At 38.1% G+C, this 15,292-nt stretch overlaps 1 protein-coding gene across 3 annotated transcripts in view; it reads left to right on the top strand.

Moving 5' to 3' along the window:
* Positions 1-15,292, top strand: part of PDE4B (phosphodiesterase 4B) — a 540,618-nt gene that overhangs the window by 460,013 nt on the left and 65,313 nt on the right. The gene's annotated exons all lie outside the window — the stretch shown is intronic.

A 15,292-nucleotide genomic window follows, 5' to 3' on the forward strand; every position in this document is an offset into this window, starting at 1 on the left:
TAATAAACCTGACTTTGTATGGTTATTGCAAGAATGACAGAAAAATGCACATTAAGCACCAAGTGCATGCCTGCCAGGTATTGGATGCTCATTAAATGGTAGCTGTGGTTACTAAATGGAATGAGCTGGAAAGTTAACAAGTATCCCATCATTTTGATCACTGTAATCAGGGAACATTTATAATTCAAATATCTGCCCTATATAAAATACTCTTTTCTCTCCTTATTAAGTGTCTAAATTACTCAGCTAACAACTCTACATCCCCCTTCATTCTGCTTTCTTAGAGCTGATCTGTGCCTGAGACTCTCACAGATACTTTAATTCTACATAATTTAAAAAGTGAAATAAATACTTCAGTTGTCATTTTGTCCTTTCTAATGAATTGAAGATATTTTTCCAATGGCTTTAGCTATAAATGTTTGCAATGGTCCAGAGCTCCCTGGGGGTAAGATGAAAAACAAGCCCAGCCAGAGTATCCTGGTGACCCAGCACGCCTGCCATAATAACCTATTTGGGGATGACATGGTAAACTGGTTCATGGCATTTCGCTTAGTGGTTCTGATTGTGACATATGATGATTCAAGTTTACTCATATACACACCAGAACTTCACAAAATGACCTTTTTTGAGGTCCTTGAGGTTAAGCAGGGAGGGAGGGAAGAGCATTGAGTTGCTCTAAACAAAGCAGCATTTGTTTTTACACCACTTGCTTAGACAAGTGTCCCCTCACGTGCAGCAGCTATTTGCTATGAAGCTGTTGGCAGAGTGACTAGAATGTGACAGAAATTAAGGACAAAATCTGAAGTCTCCTGGAAAATCACACTCCCCAGGAAATGTTAGCCATGAGATTATAACTCAGTGAATTATTTCTTGTCATTCACTTCCTTGCTCACTCTTTTCCTGCATGGTCATTTTAAAGATGGTTGAATTGGATATTTACCGGACCTTGCTTTGTGCTTTGTATGTACTGCGCCAGGTCTATGGAAGACTGAGCCTGGAGTAAAATTATTTACCATCTTTGGGGTTCATTCTCCTGGTCTGTAAAATGGAGAGTTGGACTATATCAGTAAGTCCCAAATCTTATACATAGTTTAATAAGGCATATTCAACATTATATTTTTCACTTAAAAGTATAAGAAAAGTATCTTCAGGAACCCAGAAAATAAAGCTTGAAAAATTCTTTTTAGCCAGTAGAGATATAAAAACCAAGGGGCCATTTGAATCTGCATGAGGACCAAGCATGTGATATTTTTATGTTCTCAAACTTACAAAACTGAGAAACTCTGGACCAGATCATCTCTAAGCTTGTTTTCAAGTTCAAGAAGTCTATGATTTTACAACCACTCCTCCCAATAAAAATTAGTGTTTTTATAGCTGAGAGAAGAGAGATATATTTTTTAAAAAGGATAAATCATTAGGCTTGAGAGTTGATCAGTCATATCCAACATTGACTTCTGATTGTTGATTCATAGACAAATATGTATGCTGACACACAAAACACAATTTCTGGTTAAGTCTCCTGATATTGACCAATAATCTAATTAACTTAGGCCCACATGAATTTTTGACTTGTTTGTATCAACTCCACCATCTTAATAGCCTAAATTAGCCAGATAATTTAGTTAAGAGGTATTTATTAAACTACTTCTGTTAACTTTCTCTTTGACTCTTGTGCTTTGCAATCAGATGAATAATAAATTTAAAAGACACAGTAACTTAAGTTCTTTTATTTTAAAGTCATGTTTTATATGGATTTTCTTTGTATATAAACTTTTTTATGAATTTGGAATGATCAGACAAAAGAGAAGAGAACCAAGATTAAACACCATAAAGGAAAAAATCAAAGAGCAGAGAAATTGGCAAGAAATAGACTGACTTAGAAAAAAAATTCAAAAAGAATTTTTAGGGAAAATCCCTGTGTCAAGGAAAAGAAGGCAGAGATACGACACAGGGTGTGTTTTGTGACTCACATGCATTGGCTCTGTACCTGTATGATTCATTTGGTGGAAAACATAGCTGGGTCAGAGAACTTTTTACTGGTCCCAAACTTTCCTGGAGTCATTTGAAGCTTCATTTTGTGTGCATATTTTGTCTCACTTCTGCAAAATGGAAATCTTAATTGCTTTTCAGAAATAGCCCTGGTCATTGGAGTTTATCTGTATAGCCACTTGAGATTTAGAATTAGATCATGGACTTTGGAATATGGAAAAATCTTTAAGAAACTGGGACAGGTTTGTTCCAAGCGACCTCTCTTTGTCTCCTGACAGGAATAGATAGATAGTAGGTCCCCCAAGGGAGCCCTATTGAGAAAGTCCAAAGGGGACAGTCTGCCCATTGGAAGGTACAGACTAGATCAGTGCTTTTCAAGCTTTTTGGTTCATGACTCATAGTAAGACATACATTATACACCACAACATGTGTGTGTGTTTTATAAAACAACACCTTACTACATATGTTATACCTGATATTTTCTATTCTATTCTATTCTATTCTATTCTATTCTATTCTATTCTACTCTACTCTATTCTGTTGTTGTTTTAGGTAAATACTGGCCAAGATCCATAAAATAGATTTTATAACTCACTATTGGAAATCTAGGTATGTTCCTGTGTGCAACCATCCCTAAACACATACATTGCTAAAATACAGTACAGCCAATTTTCACTTCACCTTATGCTGAAATGCTTGCATTTTCTCGAAAACCATGCTGTTTTTCACATCCCTGCACATGTCATTCTCCCTCTCTACTCCAAGCACTTTACCATTTTCTCACTCCACCTCCCCTTTCTTCATCAAGTTCACTCCTGCTGCCCAAGACTCAGCTGAAGAGGTCAACATTCCTTCCCCTCAGTCTACGTTGACCTGTTTTTCTGTACTCTCCTGAGCATCCTGGGCTTATCTTTTTCTCTACCTTTTCATGCTATGTTATGAGGATCCATTTATACATTCTTCTTCCCCTCTGGACTCTTTGAAAGCAAAGTTTTCTCTTATTTATATCCATAGGAAGTGTTCTAAGGTTTGACACATATCTGATTAATACTTTTTGGATGAATGAGAGCCTGCCTATTGGTAGGCACTTGGTACCAAGTAGCTGCCTCCTTGGTAAGTTGTAGTGTGGTTACTGAAAATAAGAAAGTATATCTTTACTTGTACCCCAATGTTTATAGCAGCACTCTCAACAATAGCCAAATTATGGAAAGAGCCTAAATGTCCATCAACTGATGAATGGATAAAGAAATTGTGGTTTATATACACAATGGAGTACTACGTGGCAATGAGAAAGAATGAAATATGGCCCTTTGTAGCAACGTGGATGGAACTGGAGAGTGTGATGCTAAGTGAAATAAGCCATACAGAGAAAGACAGATACCTATGGTTTCACTCTTATGTGGATCCTGAGAAACTTAACAGAAACCCATGGGGGAGGGGAAGAAAAAAAAAAAGAGGTTTGAGTGGGAGAGAGCCAAAGCATAAGAGACTGTTAAAAACTGAGAACAAACTGAGGGTTGATGGGGGGTGGAGGGAGGGGAGGGTGGGTGATGGGTATTGAGGAGGGCACCTTTTGGGATGACCACTGGGTGTTGTATGGAAACCAATTTGACAATAAATTTCATATATTGAAAAAAAAGTATATCTTTACGGAGAATACGCATCTGGGTTGTAGTAGATGTGTTGATCCTCATTAGAACCCATTTTCTGTTGCTTATAGAAGATAATATAGCAAAGTAGGTTAAAAAAATTAGGCTTTGGAGCTTCACAGAGCTGGATTTGAATGCTGGCACATGAGTTACTAGCTCTGTGACTTTAGGTAAGTTCTTTGATTTTTTTAAAATCTCAATTTCTTCAACTATAAAATAGGAGTACTGACATCTATGGCTGTTGTTAGGATTGTGTAGATATTAAATAATGGAATAAGCTCCAGGAGGGCAGGAATATTTGTCACTTTGATTCATTTTCATGGATTTAGAAGAGTGGCTGACACATACTTGTATCAATGAATATTTTGTCCTAATAGGCCCTCAATAACTTATAGCAGCTCTTCTTCATGTGAATTCTTATCAAGTTTAATATAAGATTTCTTAGAATATGCATGATCTACATAATAATTTCTTATAACATCTTTAATCAGAAGTTAGGTGATACTGTGAGGTGATACTTCCAGACCCTGACATTCAAGGACTCAAAGTGCATGTTGAAACATTGTTCTTCCTAAAGAATGTTGTATTTCATGCTGTTAGGTTAGAATTAAGTTTAATCATTTCCAAGTTGATTTTGTGGAGGTTCCTCAGTTCTGTTTTTGAGTTGTCACATATGGGTATTTGACTCTTCTTCCCTTTTCTCGTTCTCTTGTTATACATCCGTGAGCCATATCATCACTCACTACACATTAGATAGACTCACACAGATTCTGATTCAAGGGCTTGGGGAAAATGACTGCATTTCTCAGTGTTCCTAGAGTTGTTTCTCTCCCTTCCTCTACAAAGATCTTGTGTAAGATCCATAAGGATGGAAAATTCATTATTACCTAATGTCCTTCGCTGCTTCCCATTTCATGAATGGATGTTTGTATTCCAAGGTTTCATCGTAGGCCTTTTCCATTTTCAGTACTTTTGTAAGCAACTTCTTGTGCCACATAATAAAGGTATTGTTTTAAGGTTTTCCGAATTTCATCAGCTTACAGACTTCTCTCGTTTCTACCAGGAAGCAGAACAAAGAAACAAATTTTAAAAAGCAATTCTCAAACTTTTCCACAAACCGGGACACATAAAACGATGGCATTGCTTCCTTATTATAATTCGCCCAAATAAAGTGAATTCTTATTGAAAACGTACTCACCTAGCCTTCACTTCCTTATGCATTTATTCAAAATCCACTTTATTATAATATTTGCTGCAGAATCTTTTAGATAGTAGTATTAAATGATCAAGATTATTAGCCATTATGGTTGCTTACTTTATATTTCACATGGTAGGAACAGTGTTGTCCTATTATTACCTACTCTCTTATATGTAAAAGTCTGCCAGAAGCTCTTACTCATTTGTGAATGAATTACGGTATCATTTCAAAGTGTAGTCCCTATCATAAATTCCTCAGATATATACTAACAGAGCATATATTAAAAAGAATGGTACATCCTATGATCCTATACTAATTTAATTTCTTATTAAATTCTTCAACAGAACAACATATTAAAAGACTATTGTTCTCAAACTGAGGATTACCCCTGAGTCACTATAGTCATATCAGGCTGGTGAGGCTCTTCACTAACAGTTTGGAAAATAAGAGGAGGAATATACTTTGGGGGAAAGAGAAGATGTTTTGGTAAGTGGAATTAAAAGGAGAACTTGCCTGACTGACTAATATGTCTCACTTAGTTGATTCAGCGATGAGGGACAGAGGAGACCACAGAAGAGCAGAGCTTTCTGGAGAAACAAGGATGAATATTTGTAGAACACCCACTATGTGCTAGGTGCTTCACAATCTTTTACATCTTCACACTGAAACCTTGGGGAAGATTATTAAATACATTTTAAACATAAGTAAACTCCTGCCCATAAAAAATTTTTTTTTTTTTTTAGTCACCTGTCCGATGTCACTCAACTCTAGGAGGCAGAGTTTAGATGTGAACCCATGCCTTTAAAACTCATGCTGTCTCCACTGACCATACAATCCAAGAATACTCCCAGTTAAACCTGTACGTGGCTGTTCAGGTGAATGTTGCACTTGACATCATATAGATTTCCACCTTCCAAGCATCCCCAGACAAATTGAGGGGAGGTTCCACACAGTGGAATCTGAGACATCATCTTCTCCATCTTCTACCCTAAATGGTTCCTGTGGGGGCATCACTAAAGCCTGAGATGTCTTTTATATGGATCTGAAAACATTTAGTGAAGAAGAAAGTAATATGTTCATGGTAGCCATTCCTATAATATTTTTAATAATAATAAATTTGATTACAGAATGATAATATTACAAGAAAAATAACATGCTATGATATAAACTCATAAAGGCGTGAATATTAAAACTAAATGCATATTGGAGACATTTGTTCTATTGCACAAACTCAGGCATCCAGAAAGATTGTTTCTCTCCAGTGTTCTTGCTTCTATCTCCACGTGAGAAGACTTTCAAGGGTCCTGTTTCATTCTCAGAGTTGAAAAGTTTATCCTTCTATTGAAGGAAAAGTGGCTGATTAAAGCCAATATTTTTCTTAGGTAAATTTATGTTCTGGTAATTTTAGTCCTTCTCTTCATGAGACTTCCTGAAATACCGACCATACAAAGGAATATTATGAATTTAATTCTGGGGCCCGGTCAGCACTCAGATTGCGTTCCTGGCTGCAGCCTGGAACATCACTTCCGGTTGGACTCACTTCTCCTTGCCCAGCAGGAGCCTATAGTATGTAGCACCATCTCTTAGTTAATAAATCAGCTAATTCACTGCTCTTTACTGATCATGAGCCGTATTTATCTCACTCTCTCATTTCACAGGTGAGGGGCAGATTTGGAATGACTTCCTTATGCTCACAGAGCTGATGATAGAGTGTGGGCTGGAGTGGAATCCACATCCCCCAACTTGAGTCCAGAACCCCTTCCATTCCTCACTCACTTATTAATATATTCATCAAACATTTACTGGATGCCTACAGTGTGTGAGTAGCTGTGACTACAAAGGTGAATTAGGACACAGACCCTGCACTTTACCCTGCTTTGTGTTTTTGATTTCCCAGAAGGTCTGAGTTCTGTCTGGAAGGTGACTTTATGCCAGGACAATCTCTCCACCCTGGATGGATTGGACAATCACAATTGGTCATGTACAGCTCCATTTCTAGTATCCAAATATATTCTTCATAAACAGCCTATTCTTTGGTCTTCTAGCTTTCTGACAGGGGTGCCTCAACCAAATATGGTGTTATTGATAAATAGTATTTAATGGGTGAGCTCCGAAGATCAATCTAGTAATACTACTAATAGGCGCCATTTTCTCCTCAGTGAAAGGAAGTCCATATGGACACATATGCTTGTGTGTCTATGTGTGCATAGGTGTGCTTGAGGTGTGATTCTCTGAAACACAGAAAAGTGTGTGTTTGCTCATGAATGGACCACAGTAGAAGGTACAAATATATTCTAGGCCTCACATGACTGCCACACTCCAGAATACCAGTAGTGAATAAGCAGAGTTTTGTCAATTGGTAATTTTTAATGATTTAAGAACACTCTTTTGCCATTGTTTTGAGAACCCATCCTACAGCTTCTGCTATTGACTGGCAAGTATGTCCTGAGGGCCTGCTGCATTCCCAGCCCCATAAGACCTTTGGCCTATGGGGGACTGAGTCAGTCACTTTCACATTCTTCTTGGGGCTGTCATTCTTTGCCTCAGTTGAGCCTGAGGTAAAAGAACTCATAATATTATCTCTGTGTCACAGAGGAGGAAGCTGAGCCTCAGTCCCAGAGAGGTTTAGTGACGTGCCAAGACCCTCAACACTACTGACTGATAAAACCATGACTGAATCCCATTCTTCTTGCTATTAGGACAGTGCTCTTTTGGTTTTTGTTTTGTTTTGTTTCATTTTTATCTATAACAGATTGTCTGCCCATAGTTTATAAAAACAAAGCAGAGATTAGAGAAAGAAATTTTTGCAAACTCATGAAGTGTGACCTCTTGATAGAATAAAACCATGAAATAAAAACATTAAAGTTCGTTTTAAATACTACCTGAAACTAGGTCACAAATCTATTCTATAACCCTTTCTTCCCCCTGGTGTAAGTTCCTTTCCCAAATGACAGGTTTGGTTTTTCTATCCATGTAAGTTCCTAGGACCTTTTTCTTGCAGGGATTACTGCTGAACTTCTCCTAAGGAATGACTTTGTGATGGTAGAAATACAAGTTACATGTTCACTGGGCTTTTACAACTGTAGAGAAAGCTCTTTCTGAAGCTTGCTCATCCAGCTGATTAACTTTGCTGGAAAGTGGCCATTAGCTTCCTAAACTGCAGAGGATTGTACTAGTCACTTACGGTCAGCCTAGAAGCAGAGAGGGATTAGAACACAGCCTCACTGAATGAAAATGGGGAAAGCTAAACCGTTTGCAGATTGTACTGCATTGTTTCTGCACTGGTTTCTGGAGGATTTGAGAAAGGCCTGACCCAGGTGGAAAAAAGGGACCCAATGGCTTTGCAGATGGGAGGTGAAACAAACAAATCAGACCTTCTCAGTACCACTCCCTAGTCAGGTGGCATGCATGAGACATTTCCCTGCACCAGTTTCCACATTTATCAAATGAGCAAGGAAAACAAAAAGCATTACAGGTTGCTCAGTTTGGAAAGTTTCCCTAATGGTCATCCTACTGTGATCTGTGACCACGACATGGGCTATCATATTGTGTAGTGTAGGAGAATCTAAAAACTAGTTTCTGGCTCTTGATCATCTTATTTGATTTATTGTCAGGAAGATGGCATTAAAATGAGCTTCCACTGGCTGAGCAAATCTGGATGGGCAGTGGAAGGTGGAAACAGGGAGTGGCCTGGGTGGTGGCAGGAATTAGAATAATAATCCCTTGCATTTTAGAGATTGCAGAGCAGTTTCCCACATATTGTGTCATTGGATCCCTGCAAAGCCCTAGGAGGGCAGGTGGTATTTTTAGCCCCATTTGACAAATCAGAAAATTGATATGCTAAAAGGTGAAGTGATGGCCAGAATTCACAAAAAAATGTTAATGGTAATATAAAAAGTAGAATAAAATCCAAGCCCTTGCTTCCTTTTGCAACACACCAGAGAGCGATTAGAATCTACCTTAAAGCGTTTTAGCTATACTCAGATAATCAGCAACGGATTATAACATACTGGTAACACAGGACTCCAATATTATTCTCCTTCAGGGCCTTTAAAACTTCTCTGCCTCTGCCTCCCCTCCCCCATTTTTATCACTGCTTTACTACATGCTTCAAGAAGTCCCCAAGACTTTGTTAGGTGACCATCCAATAGGTTTTCTTGGCTCCCAGTAATTATGACCCCTCAGTCCTTACCACTGTAATTAAATTGCCTATATTGAAATATGATTCTGCCTGGGCACTGAGACTAGTTATTTACAAGTCATTCAGTGGCTGTTTCGGCTATTTCTTCCCCAACTCTTAGCGCGATAAACTGTCTGGATGAATATTTCTTGAATAAATGTTGCATGATCTACTGTAGCCAAAAGGGAATTTTGCTTCCACATTACCCTGAACACTATTTGGAGAAGATTGGAAGCTCTTTTAAAACCATCTAGGATATAGTGCTGTTCCCAGAAGGAGGCTCTTAGGAAATGAAACTCTAGCCATTTGCCTAAAATGTTAGGTCATTCCCAGAAGACTTAGAGTTGAAAGAGGACAAGCGGTGTGATAAGGTTGGAGATTAGTGTTTGTGTAGCTATATGAGCAAAGAGGTAAGAGCTGATATTTTTGGAGTTACTGGAAGATTTACTCATGACACCCAGCCTGCGTATGTGTCCCGTACTATTGCTGGGAACCAAGCTTCGTGCCAGCCCTCTAACTGTCAGATAGCAGTTTCTGGAAAGAGACTTGAGCTTGCTATGTGGTCACTTATAACAATCTTCCTATTTTGTGCCAGCTTACAAGTCCCTACAATACCACTGATATATGTTATCAGAACAGCATATAGGTAGAATATGATAAATATGGTAGATGAAGAGCAAGGCTTAGGACTCACATGTCATCTAAATATGAAACCCAGTGCTTAACCTAATGCCTATATATACAAAACCCTCTGAAGTATTTAGGAATTAATGAATGTAATGAATGCCATCAGCATAAAAAATGAATTAGTCGAATCTTGGCAGTGAGACCATTTCTGCAATGGCAAAATCTTAAAGGGCATGCAGAACTTGACAGGGGGTGAGGATTACAGGTACTGTACTGAACTTTTAGCAAAAGTGGTCATCGGCAATAGTAAACAGATGGGCATGGCTGTGTCCCAATAAAACATTATTTACAAAAATAGGCAGTGAGTTATGTTTGGCACACCATAGTTTCCTGACCCAGGTGTACATTATAGCTACGAATTCTCATTTTTATGATTTCGTTTCCTTCTGAAAAATCCCTCCTTTGTTCTCTATTGCCTGCAGTCTGGAGCACAGACTCCTCAATTCTGTTCTAATCTGGGCAGTGCTTTCCTACCCCCTGATACTTTTTCTTCTCTGTGCTCAACTCACATTTTCTGTACCAATAACGCCATTCTTAATGCTTTCTGCTTAACCAAATCCTACCCATTCTTTAGGGCAGATATTCTGAAATGTGGATACAGGGGTCATGTCAGAATCATCTGGGAAGAATTTGATATTAACGGTATTCATCTCCCACCCTAAATTCCGATGGTGGGAGTTGGGAGGTGGAAGTAGGGACATGTATAACCTGAAAATGGTCCTAAGCTTATTCAGGCAATTCCCATCCTCCTCCCAAACCACTGCTTTATGACACTACTAACATATCATTTCCTCCAAGAAGCTTCCCATACCCAGCTCTGTTTCTTTGGATTCCCTTAGCCCTTATTGGTCAAAAATTCATTTTTAACACTTACAGTATTTTTGGTTATTTAAGTGTTTCATGTGCCAGGCATTGCTGTAGGTGCTGGGGATACAGCAATGAACAAGACAGTAAAGGTCCTTCCCTCTGAAGATTTTGTTCTAGTGACAAGAGAGACAGACAATGAACACATGGCCACAAGAGTGAAGAAGATGTTTTCAAATAATGAAAACGAAACAAGCTAATGGGAAAAGGAGTGACTGGAGAAGGCAGATGGAAGGATTAAAAGGTGCTACTTTATTTAAGAGAGTCAGGAAGGGTTTAGGGAACCTATAGTTGATCTAAAATCTGTAGAAATCTAGGGGAAAATAATTATGAACCAAGGGAACAGCACATTCATCTTTCTTTTCTCTGACAATGCCACTGAACATAGAAAGTTGTAGTAGAAAACCTAGGGCATGATTAACAGCAGTTCCCTCATTCAGGATTGCCAGATAAAATATAAGATACTCAATTAAATTTGAATTTCAGGTAAATAACTTTTTTAATATAAGGACTAATTATAGTATAAGACTATACAATAAGAATATAGTATAAGAACTAAATATAGCATAAGAACCAAATAGTATAAGGACTAATTATAGTATAAGAACTAACTATATATATATATATAATTTATCTGAAATTTAAATTTAACTGGATTCTTTATTTTTTGCTAAATCTGACAACTCTATATTTTACTCATAGGAAAAAGTGACCCAGAGTGATTTGTGTCTAATGTCATCCAGTTACTTGGAGCTGAACTAGAATAAAATCTGAATCTAAAGCAGAAGCAATTTAATTTGGTGTTGATATTTTAGAAAATCTTATATTTATTGCTTTTTAATTGTCTTGGTGGGTAGCACTTTGTCTCCTCGACAACTCATTAAAGGTATGTTCTATGTGAATTTTGTTTATTAATTAATTTATTTATCTATTTATTTATGTAATTATACACTAAGTCCATTAATACTTAATTCATTCTTGTATTCCGTTACTATTGCAAGCCTGTAATAGAAGTAGTATTCTGGGTACAAAGAGGACATGGCCTCTGCCATCCAGATAATAGGGAAAATGAGCATATTTAAGTCATTTTAAATCAGCTTAGAATACAAAGGGTCACTGCAGAGGAATGCAGTGGCACTGGTATTTTGAGTAGGGAGAGAAGGCCTACAGTGGGAGAATCAAGGAAGGCTTCAAGTGGAAGTTAACATCTGACTTGGGTTTTGATGGATAGTAAAGACTTCAACAAAGGGGATAAGGATCATCGTCCAGGCAGAGAAAACAGACACAGGAGGAGAAGGTGGTGATAATAACAAGACTTGTTTGGGGAGCAAATCCATCTCTGTGTTTGCAGCAAAGAATAAGTAAAGGAGAAGAGTATGTGATGCTAGACCTGGGCTATGTAGAACCCTGAACGTTAAATCAAAGTATTCAGATGTATTTGATAAGTCATGGGGATCATTAAAGATTTTTTAGTTGACACTCAATGTAATAAGAGGCACATGTGAAGAAAATCAGTCTTTTGGTGGTACAACACATGGAGATCCATAAGAAAGTGACTGCACATGTCCTGGTCAGTTAAATGAGGGCTGGACTATAATGTATAGTGACAGAAAAATGGACTGAATGCTAGAGGTATTTCTGAGAAAGAACCCACCAAGCCTGCTAACTGGTGGGTTGTAGAAATGGAGAAAAGATAGAGGCATAAAGATAAAGTTGAGATTTGAAGTTTAGATGACTGGGGGAATGGTGGTACCACCAATAAAAATCTGGAGGTCAGGGAAAAAGGTGGATTGTAGGTGAAAAGACGAAGACAGTGGCTTTATCTTTTTAAATACAGCATTATGGAATTTCATAGCTATAAAAGTCGTGACTATGCCCAATCCCTTTACTTCACATAGAATAAAATGTACTGACAGTAAATAAATGACTTGCCCATGATCACTCAGCAAGTTAGTAGAAGAGCTAGTTTCGGAAATCAGCTGCCTTATTTTCCCTGAACAGTGTTTCTTCCATTAGATGATCTATCTTATGATGCGTCTGGGTTTATAGAAGCAGAACAATCATGTGATAAGACACAGTGGTCAGTTGGAAATATAGATGGGGCACTTCAGTAAGAGATGAGGGCCAACAATATGGGAGCCATCAAAATGAAAATTAATATTTAAAGATTTTAAGGACGTGAAAACAAACAAGATTGCCAAATTAGAGTTGCTAAGTCAAATGTGGTAGGTGGCAATGGATGCTGTGAAGTGTCCACTAAATTTTACATTTAGGAGGCCCTTGGAATTTGAGAGAAAGAGAGAGAAAAAGCAGTTGCCATGGAGGGAGCAGAATCAAGATTATAAACCCTGAAGGAGTGCAGGAGTGGTGAAAGTGAAAACAATTTAAAACTATTTCTCTGCATGGTGATAGTATGAGAAAAATGGAATATTGCTGAAACAGGGCCCACAGAATATCTTTTACATTGCTGGCCGGGTGAAACATGAATGCATGTAGGTCGAAGCGGTAAAGGTCCTGGAGAACAAGAAGTTAAAGGTATAAATGAGTGCGGGTATAACAGAGGTTAGCATCGTCCTGAAAAGCACTAGAGGAAATGGGGGGAGCATAAAACAAGGAGAGGCAGACAGGTAGACAGAAAGATAGACAGAAAGGCCTTCAGAGGCATGAGGGGTGATGGAGTTCAAATTGGCCTTTATCTTCTCGGTGAGGCAGGGTAAAAGTGAGAGGACAGAAGTGGGAATGTTTTCAGTGTAACAACTGTGGGGTATCAGTATTGTGATGATAAAACTGCACGTAGGGCCTTGCTGGGGTTAGAGTCCTGTGTACAGGGTGGATGTAATTAACTTAACCTGATGCTTTCATCTATGGCAGCAGAAGAGGAAATATGGACAATGGGGATTTCCCAGGAGTTCCCAGGTAGTGGTGAGAGTCCCTGTTTTATATATCGCTGTTGATGGAATTCATGTTAGATAAAGAGCCAAGCAGACTGGGCAATGTGGGGAGGAATTAAGGGCAAAAGTCATGTTTCCTAGAGTACCTTTATGCCAGGCTTTCCGCTGGCATTTGCACACATTATTTCATTAAATTCTCATGGCGGTAATCATAACCTTATGAAGTACCCATTATTACCACAGTCTTACAGGAAGAGATTCTCAAAGTCACACTGGACAAGCAACTTGCTCAAAGACACACAATTGTAAATGGCAGAACAGTTTCTTCTTCAAACCATGCTGGCCCTTGCCTCCAGGAGCCATGAAGAAAATAGGACAGTTGAAGTTAGTCGAGGATTTTCGGAATTAGAGGTGGAACACTTCCCAATGATAAGCAACAAAGTGAAACAGAAGGGACAGAAGAATCATCATGCTAGTTATACATATCGAGGCCCCAAAAGTTAGAGCTCATTGATATTTTTCCAGAAAGTTTTATTGAAGGACAACATGCAGAGATGAAAGTGCACAAATCCTAAGTGTAGCAGTCAGTGAGTTTTCATAAAATGAACACACCCATATAACCAGTACCGAGACCAAGAAATAGATCGCTGACAACCCGGTAGAGGGTCCCCTCAAGTCCTTTTCCAGCCACACCCCCCAAGGTAACCACTATCTTGATTTCTCATATTGATTTGGTTTTGCCTCTTTTGCATTTTACATAAATTGGATCCTATTATATATTTTTTAATACCTGGTATCTTTTGCTCAATATTTACATTTATGAGATACATTCCTGTTGTTGTCTATGGCAATTGTTTTGATTGATTTAACCAGCACGCAACCTGGCAAATACATAGCTACCCCCTTCTCTAGTGGGAAGAGGGTCTCATTATGTGAAGCACATAAACAAGAGATTATTTACATTTCTTTTCAATATGCTTTCCTTGGGTAGGAAGTGGGGGAGACTTGATCGATTTGTTTCTGATATATACAAAACGGTGTTAAAATTGCATTTAGATCTAGTTTATAGAAGATTTGTTAAGGACGTTCCCCATGAGCTACTCTATACCACTATATACATTCTTATAATCAGAAAAGAGACTTCAAGATGTTCTATGTAATTTACGTATACATTGTCAACTCAGTGAAGAGGATGAGATTTAATGAATGTGCTGGTATTTTGAAAGAATGAAATTATATCATTATGAGGGTTTGAAACTTTAGGATTCCCTGAACTATTCTTAGTTATTTGGAAATTATGTACACCTAGTTCTGGAAGAAGATTTAAGGAAATACTAACTGCCATTTAATAATATCTCTCTGGGAAGGCCCTATGTTAACCACTCAGTGAGGCAAATATAAATAACTAGATACACTTGAAAACACAAGACATAATGTTCTGAAAAATAACATACCAGAGTCATCAGAAATTTCAACAAGTATGTGATTGGTATGGCAAGTGGGTTTAAGAAAGCTCCAAATTACTCAGTCTCCCTTGAGACTCAGTTTCTTCTTCTATAAAATAGAGATAATGCTCTAACTCTCCACCTGCTATGAGAATCAGATGAGGTGACATATGAGAAAGTACTTTGCAGATTGTAAGGTAAGTATGATATGATGCTTAGTGGGTGTATATCCTTTTCAGTTGCTCGTTGCTGGTGAAAGTGAAGTAGAATACCCAGATTTGAGGCATCACAGGTTGTAAAAATTTAGCAGGAGGATGAAGAACTGTGCCTTTGAAGTTAGACAGTCCTGGATGAGAGTACAGGCAAATTATTTAACCTTCTTGAGCCAC

This window comes from Leopardus geoffroyi, chromosome C1, assembly GCF_018350155.1.
Source record: "Leopardus geoffroyi isolate Oge1 chromosome C1, O.geoffroyi_Oge1_pat1.0, whole genome shotgun sequence".
NCBI lineage: Eukaryota > Metazoa > Chordata > Mammalia > Carnivora > Felidae > Leopardus > Leopardus geoffroyi.